The sequence below is a fragment of the Phodopus roborovskii genome, unplaced genomic scaffold (genome assembly GCF_943737965.1).
Source record: "Phodopus roborovskii unplaced genomic scaffold, PHOROB, whole genome shotgun sequence".
Taxonomy (NCBI): domain Eukaryota; kingdom Metazoa; phylum Chordata; class Mammalia; order Rodentia; family Cricetidae; genus Phodopus; species Phodopus roborovskii.
In genome coordinates, this window is record NW_026125506.1 from 4,505,470 (window position 1) to 4,520,432 (window position 14,963).

Here is a 14,963-nt window from a genome sequence, read left to right on the forward strand (position 1 = left end):
TTATAGGCCAGCCAGGGCTACATAATGAGGCCCTGTCTCAAAACAAGCAGGCAAGCAAAACACAGAGCACTGAGTGGAATCCCTTAGCAGCCAGTCAGCAGCCCTGTTGTAAATCCCTTTCTGAAACCTAAACACCCCTGAGAAAGACCTGTGTCCCCTAAGAACCTGGTTATTAACGCAAATGAAATAAATCAGAAGTAAGCTCCGAGAATAAATAGCTGAGACATCTGTATTCACATCTCAGATAATCCTGGATGCGGGCTGGAATTCCCTTTCATTTGTAAAATTTGTGAATTTGCTCAGTACCCAACACGTATGTATGCAACCAGGTGTCTGCCGTACAAAGAGGCACCCATTCAACAAAACCAAAACCTTGTTTGTTTAAGCCATGCAAGGGTTAGAAGTTGGGCCTAGCATGTGCTGGGCAAGCACCAGCCAATGCACTATGCCCCAGTTTAGACGGCTCAATGTTTTATTTTATCAGAAGACAAAATGAAGTTAGAAAAAAAAAAAGCAAGTCATGTTTCCATCTGGGGAAAGTTTTCACAGAGGGGAGATTCAAATATTGTGAGGAGAAAAGAGCTTGTGTCCAAGATCTAGAGGACCGCAGTGAGCAAGAAAGGGAAGGAAGGCAGGCAGGAGCCAGAGACTTACGACCACAGCACAGCCTCATCACTGGACGATGTCACTGTGGGTGGTGAGTGTGGAGATACACGGCGGCGGCAGGCAGGTGCTGTCTCAAAGCACAGGTGAGAGGCAATGGCGGCCGGGACTGGGCTGGCAGTTGGCGGAGCCGTTTAAAGGATGGTAAGACCCAGCCAGGCCTGTAAGCCCAGCACTCTGGTCGCTGCTGACCATGAAGGGCCACAAGTTCAAGACCAGCCTTGGCCACATTGACAGTTCAAGACAAGCCTTGGCCACATAGAGAGTTCAAGACCAGCCTGGGTTAAAATAAACCATGACTCACAGCCAGACAAACAGAATGTAGCATCCAGTCCTATAATCTGTGCTCCAGGAACTTGCACAAAAGAACCCCAAACACAACAAAACAAACAGAGAGAGGAAAAAGCTGTACTAGAACAAACTGGAAGTGGGCAATTAGGAAATTACAGGCTGGGTTCTGTGGAAGCCCAAAACAGAGGAGGCTGCAGAGGAAGTGGCATTTGAGGTGTATGTGTGTGTGCGCGTGTGTGAGTGTGCAAATGTGTGTGCATGAGAGTGAGTTGAGTATGTGTGTGCATTTGTGTGTAAGAGTGAGTGTGTGAGTGTGTGTATGTGCATGTGTGTGTGACTGTGTGTGATTGTGCGTGTGTAAGAGTGTGTGTGTGTATGTGCCTGTGTGTGCATCTGTGCGTGTGACTGTGTGTGTGTGTGACTGTGTGTGTGTGTGACTGTGTGTGTGTGTGTGTGTGTGTGTGTTTTGAAGGGCGAGTGAATTATATCCACTGAGTAAAGAGGGTCAGGGAAGGCCGTTCCACACAGCGGGAGCCGTGTACATGGATGGCTGAGCGCTCCTGGGAAAGTATCTGCAGTTGAGGAGGAGGGAGAGTAAAGGCTGTGACATGGGCCGGTTGGTTTGGAACCAGAAGGGGAAAGACCTGGAATGTGACATTGGAGAGTTCGTACTTCATCTCCCAAGCAATGGAGAATTCTTCCAGAAACTGATGTGGGGGATGCTAGCGGAGCTGCACGGTTTTTTTTTTTTTTTCATAAGAAAATGCAGCTATTTTTGGAAAGTGACTAAAAAGACAAGGGATCAGATCAATTAGATTCCTTCATCTAACAGGAGTTAATGAGCAATGCTTCCTGGTCTCCGTCAGGGCAGGTCAAGGTCTGTGGAGGACAGTGCAGGCAGACAGCTCACAGCGGCCCCCCCCCCGCCCCGCCCCACCCAGCCCGCCCCGCCCCACCCACCCCACCCCGCCCCACCCACCCCACCCCCACCCCACGTTCTCCACAGCTAGGTACACCGGTATCAGATGAAAGACTACTGTTCATACTGCAAAGCAGGGGCGTGGGGTAAGGAACCCTAGAGAAGTGTCCAAACGCTTAGCAAAGAATCCGCTTTGCTTCGGGGACCCAGTTAGAGGTCACCTCAACATCAGATACGACCCCAGGGTTGGCGTCTGCGACCTGGACTTACTTCCACGTGGCTTCATCAATGCGGACTGACCGGAAGCACAGACAAGCTACACCGAGGCCAAGCAGAGTCAACAGAGAGAGAGCAAGGCGATGGTTCCAGTGATAGGCCGATCTCAGGGAGGGAGACGTATATTCCAAAAGGCCACGGAAGGGCTGGAGAAGCAACTGGCAGTAAAGGCCGGTTCACAGTCTAAATGTCAAGAGTTTGGTTCCCAAAAGGCCAACAAATGTTTTCATGGAGACGTGCAACAACAAAGCATTAATGAGGTGTGCCAAGTGCCCATGGAAAGACAGCCCGTGGACATCGTGAATTCCCTCCTAGACTCTGTTTATTATGTTAAACACCATTTGTTTACTGTATGTGTGCCTGCGTGTCTGTGTGTGCACCACAAGCCTTGCAGGAGGCTGTGGGGCTCAGGAGCCCTTCAGGGTCTCCCAGAACGGCAGTTACAGGCAGCCATCAGCCACAGTCAGTCCGTGTGGGGGCTGGGAATCAAACCCGGGCCCTCTGCAATGCTGAGTCAGCTTTCCAGACCCCACATTTTACTTAAATATATAACGGGGAGTGCACACCCCTAGGGTCAAAGGTCAAACTGAAGGATCTCTCTCTCTCTCCACCACGTGAGCCCAGGCCGGTGAACTCAGTTTGTGAGGCTTGGGGGCAAGAGCCTTTATTCATCTAGCATCTTCATCTTACCCACTGTTTTGTTTTGAGGCAGTGTCTCATAGTGTAGGCCAAGCTGACCCAGAATTCCCTGAACTGTAGCCCAAGCTGGTCTCAGACATGTAGCAATCCCCCTGCCTCAGCCTCCCGAGAGCTGGGATTACAGTCATGGACCACACCTCAGTTACCTCCATGGATTTTTAAAAGTCTGACGGGGAGCTAAGGTGAACTGAATGAAGAATTCGCTTCAGATTTAGGGATGCTGAAGACATAGCATTAAGATACCAGACAGTGTGGATGTGGGGGACGGAAATGGCTTCCCTCACCACCAGTGAGATGTAATGTCGGTGCCATTACTGTGAAATACCCCGCCATGTAGAAACCATTTTAAGATAACCCTTCGGGTTATGCATACCTCTATAGGTTCCAGGGGCTTCCACGGGAAGCCCTGTGCGCACCCTTGGGTGCTGCCTATATGCCGTCTTATGACTCAAGAGAACCCACAAGTGTGGTAGGGAGAAGAGCCATACTCCCGATATGTTCATGGGTCCATCTCTCAAGGAACGATGCACCGATGGCAGACTCTTCCAGAAGCTGCTGGTGGCTGCTGGGGTCTTGCAAGGCTGCCCAGCATTTACACAGTGGCGCCTGGATTAATCCTCTGGGGATGGGCCTCACCTACGCCTGGCTGTCAGCATCAAAGTCTGCCTTAATCTCCCCTTGTTTTCAGATCACATAAATCTCTCTGTTAGGTTTCAGAAATCTGGGATTACAAACTGTTCCCCGGGCTCTGAGTTGATTGGTGAGCACTGGAGAATTGTCTCTTGGGAGGCGGAGGGGACAGTCGGTGTGCTAAATAGAGTATTCCTCCTGAAAATCTGCCTTTGGTCGTGAATGTTCATCACCTAAGAGGATTTCAAGATTTTTCAAGTAAAATGAAAAAGAACGTGGGCTATAAGAATGCGTATTTGGGTCAGAACCAAGTGGCACACTTAAAGCTAAGCACCTCGCTGTAGGTAAATAATTCAATAAAAATCACCAAACAAGCAGGAGAGACTGAGCAAAAATAATTAATACCGACAAGAACAAACTATTGGGACAGCCTAAGGGGATGAACCATGGTTTTCCAAGTGGTGGCATCAGAACTCATATGTTACACAGGGGAACGAGAGAAAAGCCTGTTTTTATGTTTAGGCAAAAAGTCTTATCAAATGAGAGTTCTGTCCCATACAGATTCCTGCCTCTCTTTTACTGAGCTGTGTGTGTAGCTGGATGGTAGACAGACTGCACTGTTGATCTCCACCTCTGAGGAAGATGACCACCATCATTTCCCTGTTTCCACTGTTCCCCGCCCCTTTCGGTTCCCAGTGCCACCCCCTCCCCCAGCCCTTTTGAGACATCCCATTGCCTGGGCTGGCCTGGGACTTTCCATGTACAGACCTGGCTAGCCTCAGACCTACGGCTCTCATCTTAGCCTCCCGAGAGCAGGAATTCCAGATGTACTCCACCACGCCCAGCTCTTCAGTCCTTCAAACCTGATGTCGTGTGCCCCAGTACTCTAGCGGTGACGCAAACAGGACAGCTAAGCACAACACACACGTCACCTCTACGCCATTTCCAAATGGACAAATTGCAGCCCCAGTTCAAAGAGCCCACTGACCCGAATCACAGTGGCCCCTTTACTGTCTGTCACCCCTCTCGTCACACTGGGTACTCAGCTCCTAGCACAAGGATGAAACCCTCGCAGCATCAGACGGGCTCATCTAATATCTATTTATTCATTTTTAGAAGAAGTTTGTTATGTATAGTGTTCTGCCTGCATGCATGCCTTTATGCCAGAAGAGGGCGCCAGATCTCATTACAGATGGCTGTGAGCCTCCATGTGGTTGCTGGGAATTGAACTCAGGACCTCTGGAAGAACAGACAGTTTTCTCAACCGCTGAGCCATCTCTCCAGCCCTAACATTTACTTCTTCAATTTATTACATTTATTTATCTAGTGCATACGTGTGCGCATGAGAACACACCATGGCGACCCATATAAAGGTTAGAGGTCAACTTCCCTTCCAAGGGTCCGTTTTCTCCACCATGTAAGTCTTGGGAATCAGACTCAGGTAGTGTAGCTTGGTGGCCGACGTGTTTTTCCTTTGAGCTACCTCACCAGCTCTCACTTTAGTCTCCTGCAACGCCAGCCAACATCTGGGAGGTGGAGGCAGGATGATCAGAAGTCCAAGGTCATCCTTGGCTGTATAATAAGTTCAAAGCCAGCCTGAGCTACCTGTGAGGCCCCCGTCTCAAAAAAGAAAAAAACTGCAGAAAATTGTAATTCGATTTAGGGGTTGAGGTGCAGCTCACCAGGTGGAGAGATTGCGTGGCCCGGGTTCAGCCCCAGAATAAGTAAATGTGGGCGTGGTAGTATATGGGTACAACCTCAACATCCCTTAGATAGAGGCAGCAGGGGTCCCAGGTCACCCTGGACTATATGGCAAGTTCCAGGCCAGCCTGGGATACCGGAAAGCCTGTCTCTAAAGGAAAGGAAAATTAGCCTCCTGTGCTTGGATTCAGTAGAGCAGGACCAAAACCTAAAGACAATCCTCCGTGGCTGTTTTCCTCCGGCCGTCATTTCCTCTGGACACACACCGGGACCCTGAGTGGCCTGCAAGCGTGGAGCACAGGTGACCTTCAAGGACCGGCCATGTTTGTGCCACAGGCACAATCGTCTGGAGGTTCCATCCAAACTCAGAGCCAGCTGTCAGTGCGGGCTGGAAGAGCTTGACATTTCCTACCACTGGAACCTCTCAGCAGACTGAAGTGTCACTCAAAGGTGTGTCTACCTCTGGGCAGGGAGGGAAGCGTCCCCTCTGTACAAAGCTGCGCCCTTGCTTTGGAGGTGGGGGCGGTGGCGGGTAGGAATCCAACATACTATTCTCTGCCCTTTCAACTTCACTCTACCTTCTCTACATTTCTGTGGGCTTTCAGCATTTTCAATTAACCTTGAAACGGTCGCCCAAGGCAAGAAGCCAGCCCAGCGGCGCCTAAGGAAGGGAGAGCGCAGCTGATCCGGAGAAACCAAAGCCAGCGAGGGCCGCGCAGACACTGTGAGCCACTCTTGGAGGCTGGCGAGGCGTGTGCGCAGGTCCCTGCATCGGCACCATCTGCCGATTCCTCGGGAGGACGGAACAAACCAGCGAGCCATGAAGATTCGATTATGTAACGCTGGAGGATTGCTTGTTCTCAAAAAAGGAAACAAATGGAACGAATTGATTTGTTTGTCAAAGTCACTAGAGGAGACCAGTCCCTTCCTCGTCCTAGAGGACCTCACGGAAGAGGGGGCTGGTGCTAGACACCCAGAAAATGGGAGACCAGGACAGGGCCCAGAGGGTGAAGGCGCTCTGCGCTGGGGCCTGGTTACCTGAGTTGGACCCCTAAGGCCCACATGGTGGAAGGAAAAAACCTGACTTCAGCAATCCGACCTCTGAACACCACATGTGAACAGAGTGGCAAATGCTTACGCCTCCCCCTACCAAATAAATAAATGCATGGGGGAAAAAAAAAGTAAGACTAATTCATTCCATTCATCAAGGCAAGGCTATTTCCAAGGCTGTGCTGGCAAATCCTTTTCTGGGGTTTCTCTGCTTGAAAAATGACTGTTCCCCTGCACCTAAAGGGCACAGCCATAGCAAGGAATAGAATTGCCACTGGTCCCCTGCTGCTTTGCCTGGCCCCTCTTGCTTTCAGGGAAGGGACATCTAATCTTGGGACCAATGGGGTCATATTACTGTTCAGAGCTCTAAACAAATGCCTTGAGAGAATGGGAAGCTTTCTATTTTAAAGATTTATCTTTGTGTGTCTGTGTGTGTGTCTGTGTGTGTGTCTGTGTGTGTCTGTGTGTGTGTCTGTGTGTATCTGTATCTGTGTGTGTGTTGTGTGTTTGTGTGTCTGTGTGTGTCTGTGTCTGTGTGTGTCTGTGTGTGTGTGTCTGTGTGTATCTGTATCTCTGTGTGTGTTGTGTGTTTGTGTTTGTGTGTCTGTATGTGTCTATGTGTGTGTGTGTCTGTGTGTATCTGTATCTGTGTGTATCTGTGTGTGTGTGTAGGTCAAAGGACAACTTGGTAAAGTCGGTCTGTCCTACCCTGGTGTATCAGGGTACCAGCAATACAGTAGGCACTTTACCTACGGCGGCGCCATCACAGTGCCTCCATCTTTATTCAACATGGAAGTTAACCCTGCAGTGTCCTATCTTTTCCCTGCGCCCTCCAGCCCCACTTTCCCGCTCCTCCCCACATGCTTCATGCCCTAGGCTTCCTCTGCTCACCCTCCAGCTCTTGGGAGCAGCAGGAGAGGACCCAGTGTGAAGGTTCAATCCCCAGGCTCCCTCCCTGACTCAGTGCCTCACATGGGTGGGCGGTGTCTTTCCGACCTCCTTTCACAGGTCACTTCCGCCCATGGCTCCACCCCAATGGGCGTGGTCAGTGCCACAGAAGGACTATCTCACTACAGGTCACCCCTCTTCAAAGGAGCCTGGGGAGTTCTGGGGAGAACCCTCTCTTTCTGGGCTCTATAACTTCCTAGACTTCTCATGTGAGAGTAAGGTATGTCTAGCTCCTCGGGCTCTGTCCCCATTCTATGGTTCCCTTGTACTCTGCCCAAACCTTGTAAACCACCCCTTTACTAAACCTCCTTCTAGTTACCTAATTTGAGCATGCCATCTGCTTCTTATGTAGACCCTGTCTGCACCCTACCACACCACATCACCCTGTCCTAGGCCCTATGCCATAATAAAATAAAAAAATAAAAAAAATGAACATTAATAACGCAGCACGCTACAGCTTTGTGTGGTCTATGCGTTCGCCTTTTCCTCAAAGCTACAATAACAACGTAAAGAGAAAGCCTAATTCCTCTTTACAACATAATTGTGCGGTACAGTTTGTATGAGCTAAATATAATTCAGAGAACAAGCTTTTTCGTGCTATCAAAATTCATGTTAACTATAAAGAGAAAACTCAAGAACCAATGCCCCAGAGTCAAGATTTAACGGAAAATATATTCCAGTGTTTAATCCACCAATATCCACCAACATCCGAGTCTGTGTGGCCAGTTAGTTGGGGTGTGTGTATGTGTGGAAAAACGATGGACACAAGCTGGGTGGACTTGGGTCTTCTTTTCATTAATAAATATACTTTCAAAGAGGTGAATTTGGGCTGGTGAGGTGGCTCAGTGGGTGGAGGCATTTGCCACGGAGCCTGACTCCTACCCTGAGTTCAGTACAGGGTAGGAGGCGGGAAGCGCACCAACTCCAAGTTGTCCTTTGGCCTCCACAGGCATGCACAGCACCCCAACCCATACACACAGAGGAATGTGGAAATCAAGCGAGCAAACAGCCTCAAAAGGTCAAATGCAGCAGGTTGGAGTGCCAACAGGTGCACCCCACCCCACCCCACCCCACCCCCAGGAGGCTGAATCCCCAAGAGTGAAGATCAGAGAGGCCTGTCTTTCGAAAACAAAAATAAAAACCAACCAGCAAACGGAAGGTTGGGGCTAGAGGGTTGGCTCAAGAGGTCCGAAGCCTTCAGAAGGTCCAAGCTCAGTTCCCAGCACTTGGGATGGATGGTTCACAACGCCAGCTCCAGCCGAGCCGATACCTCTGGCCTCCTCTGACACCCGCAATCATGTGCATGAACCCCGCCAACAGGCACGTAATTTTAAAATGATATATTGAGTGCTGAGGGCTGCAGAGATGGCTCAGCCGTTAAAGGCTAGGCTCACAACCAAAAACATAAAATAATATATTGAAAAGTTAGCTGCAAATTTCATTTCTGTAAATCAAACTGTATGTTTCACGATCATGAGGAAGCTTGCTATTTGCATAATTAGTTAGTAAAATAACCACCTTTTGACGTTTTGAACCAATCAGATTGCGAGGCACATCGACTCAGGGTCCTTCCAGCGGAATTTGTCTTCAGTCTGCAACGAGGCTTGCTTGCCTCCCATGCTCCTGAAATAGCAGAGATTATGGAATGGAATTGAGAGGGAAGGTAAGGGAATTGCCATTTATAGGCCACACAGAAAACTCGAGGCAATTTGCATGTTAGGCACATTTAACCCTGAAAATAAACACGTATTCCATCGCTTTCTTATTTTCTACGTCTGAAACACACACACCACACACACCACACATACACACAGAGAAAAACCAGCATGGCAAGTATAGAAATCAAAATCCGCTTTTTTCAAAGCAGAAAGCCAAGAGAAACATTCGTCAGTGATTCAGTGCAGGGTTTGAAAGCTCACATCCCAGTGGCTCCCACTGCTATTGGGATCTGATCCAGATCCCTGCACACAGCCTGGCGTCCCCAAGCGTCCTTACTCTCAACCCCCTTGCCGCTTCTGCCTCGAAGGCGGCCTGAGCAGTCCCTGGTCCTGCTATGCGCTCTCCCCTACATAAAACTCAGATCCACCCGCGCCATCTCCATGCGGTTTCCACTCCCCAGGGAATGCCTGTGTCCCCAGCTGGGCCCTCGCACTGCCAAACACCAGAAAGGGCCTGCTGCTCTGCACCCGTTCCCTGTCTCCAAAAAATTAAATAAATAAACAGATAAAATAAAAATATAACATGGGGAAGTCAACAAAGCTTTCCTGGAAGATTTATAAGTTCTTTCCCTCATTGTATTAGCTTCCCTTCATATCACGCGCGCGCGCACACACACACACACACATACACACAACACACACACAACACAGATACACCACACAGACACACACAACATAGATACACACACATACACACACCACAAAAACACACACACCACACACACACACCACAGAAACACATGCACACCCCCACACACACAACATAGAAACACAGACACACACACACACACACACACTCACACACACACACACAGAGTGACCCCAGGAAGGGGTTTCCTGTGAGGTCCCCTGGCAGTAGGAAGTCTCTCAGGTCTGCACGTGCACACAGACTGTGGAGACGTGGTCACGTGACTATGACTCTGGCGGCTTTGCATGCACAGGACACAGATGCACTGAGATTGTTTTGCCTGCTCCAGGATGTGGCAGCTGCACAGCTGACCTGGGCCAGCTCAGGAGCAGGAAGAGGTTGAGGCCTTGGTGAGAATGAGGATGCAGTTTTGAACACTGCCCACTGGGGGGCATAGTCCTGCACTATCCCAGTCCCACAGTTACAGTCCTAACAATTTGAGTAGTAGGGGTTGGTGAGCCCATTTTACAGAGGGGAAAACTGAGTGGGTTTTTTTTGGGGTTTTTTTTGGTTCTTGTTTTTAGGATTTATCCAAAGGTTCAGGTCATAGTGTTGGGATAGCAATTCAAATTTCTCTGCTTTTCAAATGTCTTTATAACTTCAAAAGTTATGTTCTGAGCTGGGTGGTGGCACACTCCTTTAACCCCAGCACTTGGGAGGAACAGGCAGGCGGATCTCCGGTCCACAAATGCGTTCCAGGACAGCCACATCAACAGAAAAACCATCTTAAAAAAAAAAGTAATGTACTGGTCCAGGGTGATGGCTCCGTTGGTAAAAGTGTTTGCACAAAAGCCCAAGGGCCTGAGTTAATCCCCTGAATCCCTGTAAAAGCAAAACAAACCAAAGCAGCAACCAAAACCCTGGGCCCTGTGCACCCCTATCACCCCAGGTCTGGGAGGTGGAGTCAGGCACTAGCTCTGCCAGTCAGGCGGCCAAATCAGTGAGCTCCAGGTCCCCTCAGGAAGCAAGGCTGCTGTCACCTGAGGAGTGACCCCCAGGGAAAAGGAACTCTGTTTTCAACAAGCACACTCACACCTGTGTACACACACACACACACACACACACACACACCTGCCTTTTAAAACAAGAAAGAGATAAAAACCATTGACTGACTCCCGTTACTTATAAAAATCAACTTTTAAAAATTATTTTAATTTTGTTATGCAGTGGTGGTGCACGCTTTTAATCCCAACACTCGGGAGGCAGAGGCAGGAGGATCTCTGTGAGTTCGAGGCCAGCCTGGTCTACAGAGCGAGTTCCAGGACAGCCAGGGCCACGCAGAGAAGCCCTATCTTGGAAAACCAAGAAGGAACTAAAGGAATAAAGAGCAAATCTTTACTTTATGTCTGTACCACGTGCTTGCTTGGTGCCTGTGGAGGGCAGAGTAGGCCATCAGGTACTGGAGGGCAGAGTAGGCCATCAGGTACTGGAGGGCAGAGTAGGCCATCAGGTACTGGAGGGCAGAGTAGGCCATCAGGTACTGGAGGGCAGAGTAGGCCATCAGGTACTGGAGGGCCGAAGTTAAGATGCCTGCCAGCTGCTCTGTTGGCGATGGGAATTGAACCCAGGTCCTCTGAACGAGCAGCCAGTGCTTTTAATCCCTGGGAAGATGGCTACATTTCCAGCCCCTGAAAATTAACTTTTCCCAACAAAAAATGTAGTGTTGTCTAAATAAATGCCAAGAACAGTGTTAGGCCTTGAGCTTTGCCGAAACACCGTGGACCCCTTCATGAACTAATCACGGAAAAAGTCCTACCGGCTTGCTTACAGCCAGAGGAACGGAGACATTTTCTCAACCCAGGCTCCTTCTCCAGCCACTCTAGCTGGCGTCAAGTTGACGTGAACCTGGCCAGCACAACTGACCCCTTGTCAGCTTGACACACGATCACATCACCGTCGAGCCATAACCTTTCCTTTCTTATTCATCCCCAAGATCTCACATTAAAAACACAAATAACTTCAAAGGTCCCACAGTCTTTACAAATCCAGACACATTAAACGTTCAGTTATTTAAAAAAAAAAAGTCTCTTTTAAAATTCAAAAGCTTTTTTTTTTAAATAGAAAGTATCTCAAGTTTAAATATTTTCAAGAGGGAAGAACCGGACACAGACACATCAATTCAATGCAGAACCAAACTCCAACCGTGTAAGTAACTCAATGTCCAACAATGTCTGGGATCCACTCACCGGCTTCCAGGCTCCTCCTAGAGTCCTGGGTCACTTCTCGGCTCCGCCCTCTGCGGCACACACAGCTGTCCTCTGGGCTCTGGTGGGCTCACTCCTCTGCCACTGTTCTTGGTGGTCATCCCATGGTGCTGGATCTCCAAAATGCAAAGGTCTCTGCTGCAAAGGGGCTCTGGTCAGGGTGCCCAGCTTCAATTTTCCTGCATGAGCCCTTCAGTCCTGGACCTTCAGCTGCCACTGAGGCTGCACGCTCACCAATGGCCTCTCCCGGCCTCTCGCAGTGCCCAGCCTCTGCTGCCACCCAGGACCCCTTCAGGCCTGCAAAACCAGCACCACCTGGGTGACCTTACCCGACCAAGTTCAGCTGCCAGCTCTGTGCTGGCCCTGAGGACACGCTTCCTGGAGGACTCCAGTGACTCGGGGCTCAGTCACAGCGGAGCTCAGTCACCGCTACATTCTCAGTCCCAGCTGACCAGCAGCCGTTGTCCTGGCAAAGCAAAGGTTCAGTTCAGCGATGCTGGCCTCTTGTTCCTCAGCTGACTCCTCAGCCCCAGCTGACGGGAACCACTGGCTCTAGGTGGACGGCCCCAGCAGCCTCTCAATGCTCCCTTCCTTCAAGCTTTCACGGAGCTGCCCAGTACACAATGAGCACGCAATGGCTTTTCTCACCCAAATTTCCAAAGTCCTTCCACAACCCCCCCCCAAAGACACATGGCCAGGTCTGTCAGAGCAGCACCTCACTATCCTGGTGCTGAGTTTTGTCCTAATAAGGTATACAGTGCCGTGATCAAACGCCATGGTGAAAGTAACTTGGGGAGGAAAGGGTTTATTTGGCTCACACTTCCACACCACTGTCCATCACTGAAGGACGGGAACTCACGCAGGGCAGGAACCTGGAGGCAGGGGCTGATGCAGAGGCCATGGAGGGAGCTGCTCACTGGCTTGCTCCTCATGGCTTGCTCAGCCTGCCTTGTTGTTGTTTTTGAGACAGGGTTTCTCTGTGTACCTCTCACTGTCCTGGAACTCCCTCTGTAGACCAGGCTGACCTCAAGCTCAGAGATCCACCCGCCTCTGCCTCCTGAGTGCTGGGATTAAAGATGAGCACCACCGCCTGGCTAGTTTGCCTTTTTATAGAACTCAGGACCACCAGCGCAGCGTGGCAATGCCTGGGCCCTCCCCCATCAATCACTAAGAAAATGCCCCACACGCTTGCCCACAGCCTGCTCCTACAGAGGTGTTCTCAATTGAGGCTCCATATTTATGTCTGCGTCCATGTGGACAACGGCAGAGGGATGCTGAGAGCTAACTGGCCCTGCAGCCTAGCCAAACAGTGAGCTCCAAGTACAGCGAGAAACCTTGACTCAAAAAATAAAGAAATAAAAACTAAGCTGAGGAACCCTATCAAGGAAGACAGCAGATACTGACCTCATGAGCACATGCATGTATCAGTGTGCATGTGCACACACACACACACACATGCACACACAGATATATACACACATGCACACACATATATGTACACAGACACACACGCACACATGCACACACACGCACGCAGACACACACGCATGCACAGACACAGATACACACATACATATGTACACAGACACACACACACACATGCACACACACGCACGCAGACACACACACATGCACAGACACAGATACACACATACATATGTACATAGACACACACATGCACACACACATGCACACAGACACATACATGCACACACATGCACAAAGACACAGATACACGCACACATGTACACAGACATAGATATACACACATGTACACATATATACACACAGATACACACATGCACAAATATGTACACACATCACATATACATACATAGATATAAAAAAATTTTAAATTAGATAAATTAGGGGCTGGCATGATGGCTGTGAGGTTAAGAGCACTGGCTGCTCTTCCAGAGAACCTTATTCCATTCTCAGCACCCACAGGGTGGCTGACAACTATCTGTTTCTCCAGTCTCAGGAATCTGATGCCCTCTTCTGGCCACTGGGGGAACTGCATGCAGGTGGGACCCCCCCCCCCCCCACACACACACAGGATATAGGATGCCGAAGGTGAATGGAGAGGTTGAGGGGATGATGCGTGCTTTGTGTGGTGGGATGTGGTGTAGAAGGATCAGGGAAGGCCTCATGGAGAAGCTGCTGACTGAGGGAAAACCTGAAGGAGGATTGGAAGGGAAACATCCCAGTCTCTGGAGGGAGAGCGTGCTTGAATGAGGAGGAAACAGATAAAAGTGAGGCCAAAATGTGTTCCTAGGAGGAAAAGAGAGGATGCGAGAGCAGAGGGGGAGGAGAGGGAGGTCAGTGGACAGAGAGAGGGCAACTAGGCACCCTGGAGGCGCCGCAAAGACTGGGTCTGTGGTTGGACGTGGAGGTGGCACACGCCTTTCTTCCCAGCACTGGGAGGCAGAGGCAGACAGATCTCTGTGAGTTCAAGGCCAGCCTGCTCTACAGAGTGAGTTCCAGGACAGCCAGAGCTGTTACACAGGGAACCCCTGTCTCAAAACAAAAACAAAAACAAACAGGAAAGAATTAGAAAATTCATGCCTGAAATCCAGGCAGCACTGCAGACCCTGAGCTGGAAAATTATCCAACCCTGTGCCCCACCCAGATCTAAGGACACAGTGGGCTTCCTGTTGCTCCTGGGGGCAGGATCTCCGGGGAGAAGGACGAAGTGGTGAGGAGGGGTGGCCATGGTTAGAAGCAGAGTCCCCACCAGGGTTACGTGGGAAGGAGGGGGTGTCTGAGAGTAGGGAGCAGCTCTGCAGCTGGGGGTGGGGGCTGTGGCTCTGAGGCACTGACTCAGAGCATCTCAATTCCCTTCCCTGCTACAGGGGAGGCTATTTATAACCTGCAGGTTCCCAAAGCCTCCCGAGTGGAGTGCACAGAGCCCTGCAGCTACCTGGGGCCATTCTCCAGCCTGCAGGAGGTGTGGGCAAGGTCGAGGCTGAGAATCCTTCCACTCCGCTCTGTCATCAGCACAGAAAGCACACCCAAATGCCCAGGGTCAGTCTAGGGGTGTCCAACCTACCTGGACAGGTGGCTTCCAAATGGCATGGATGGATGGATGGATGATGGGTGTGTGGGTGGGTGGGAATAGCATCTGCCTTTTTTACTTGGTTATATCTGTTTTCTAACCTAGCTTGCTCTGTGGTTTT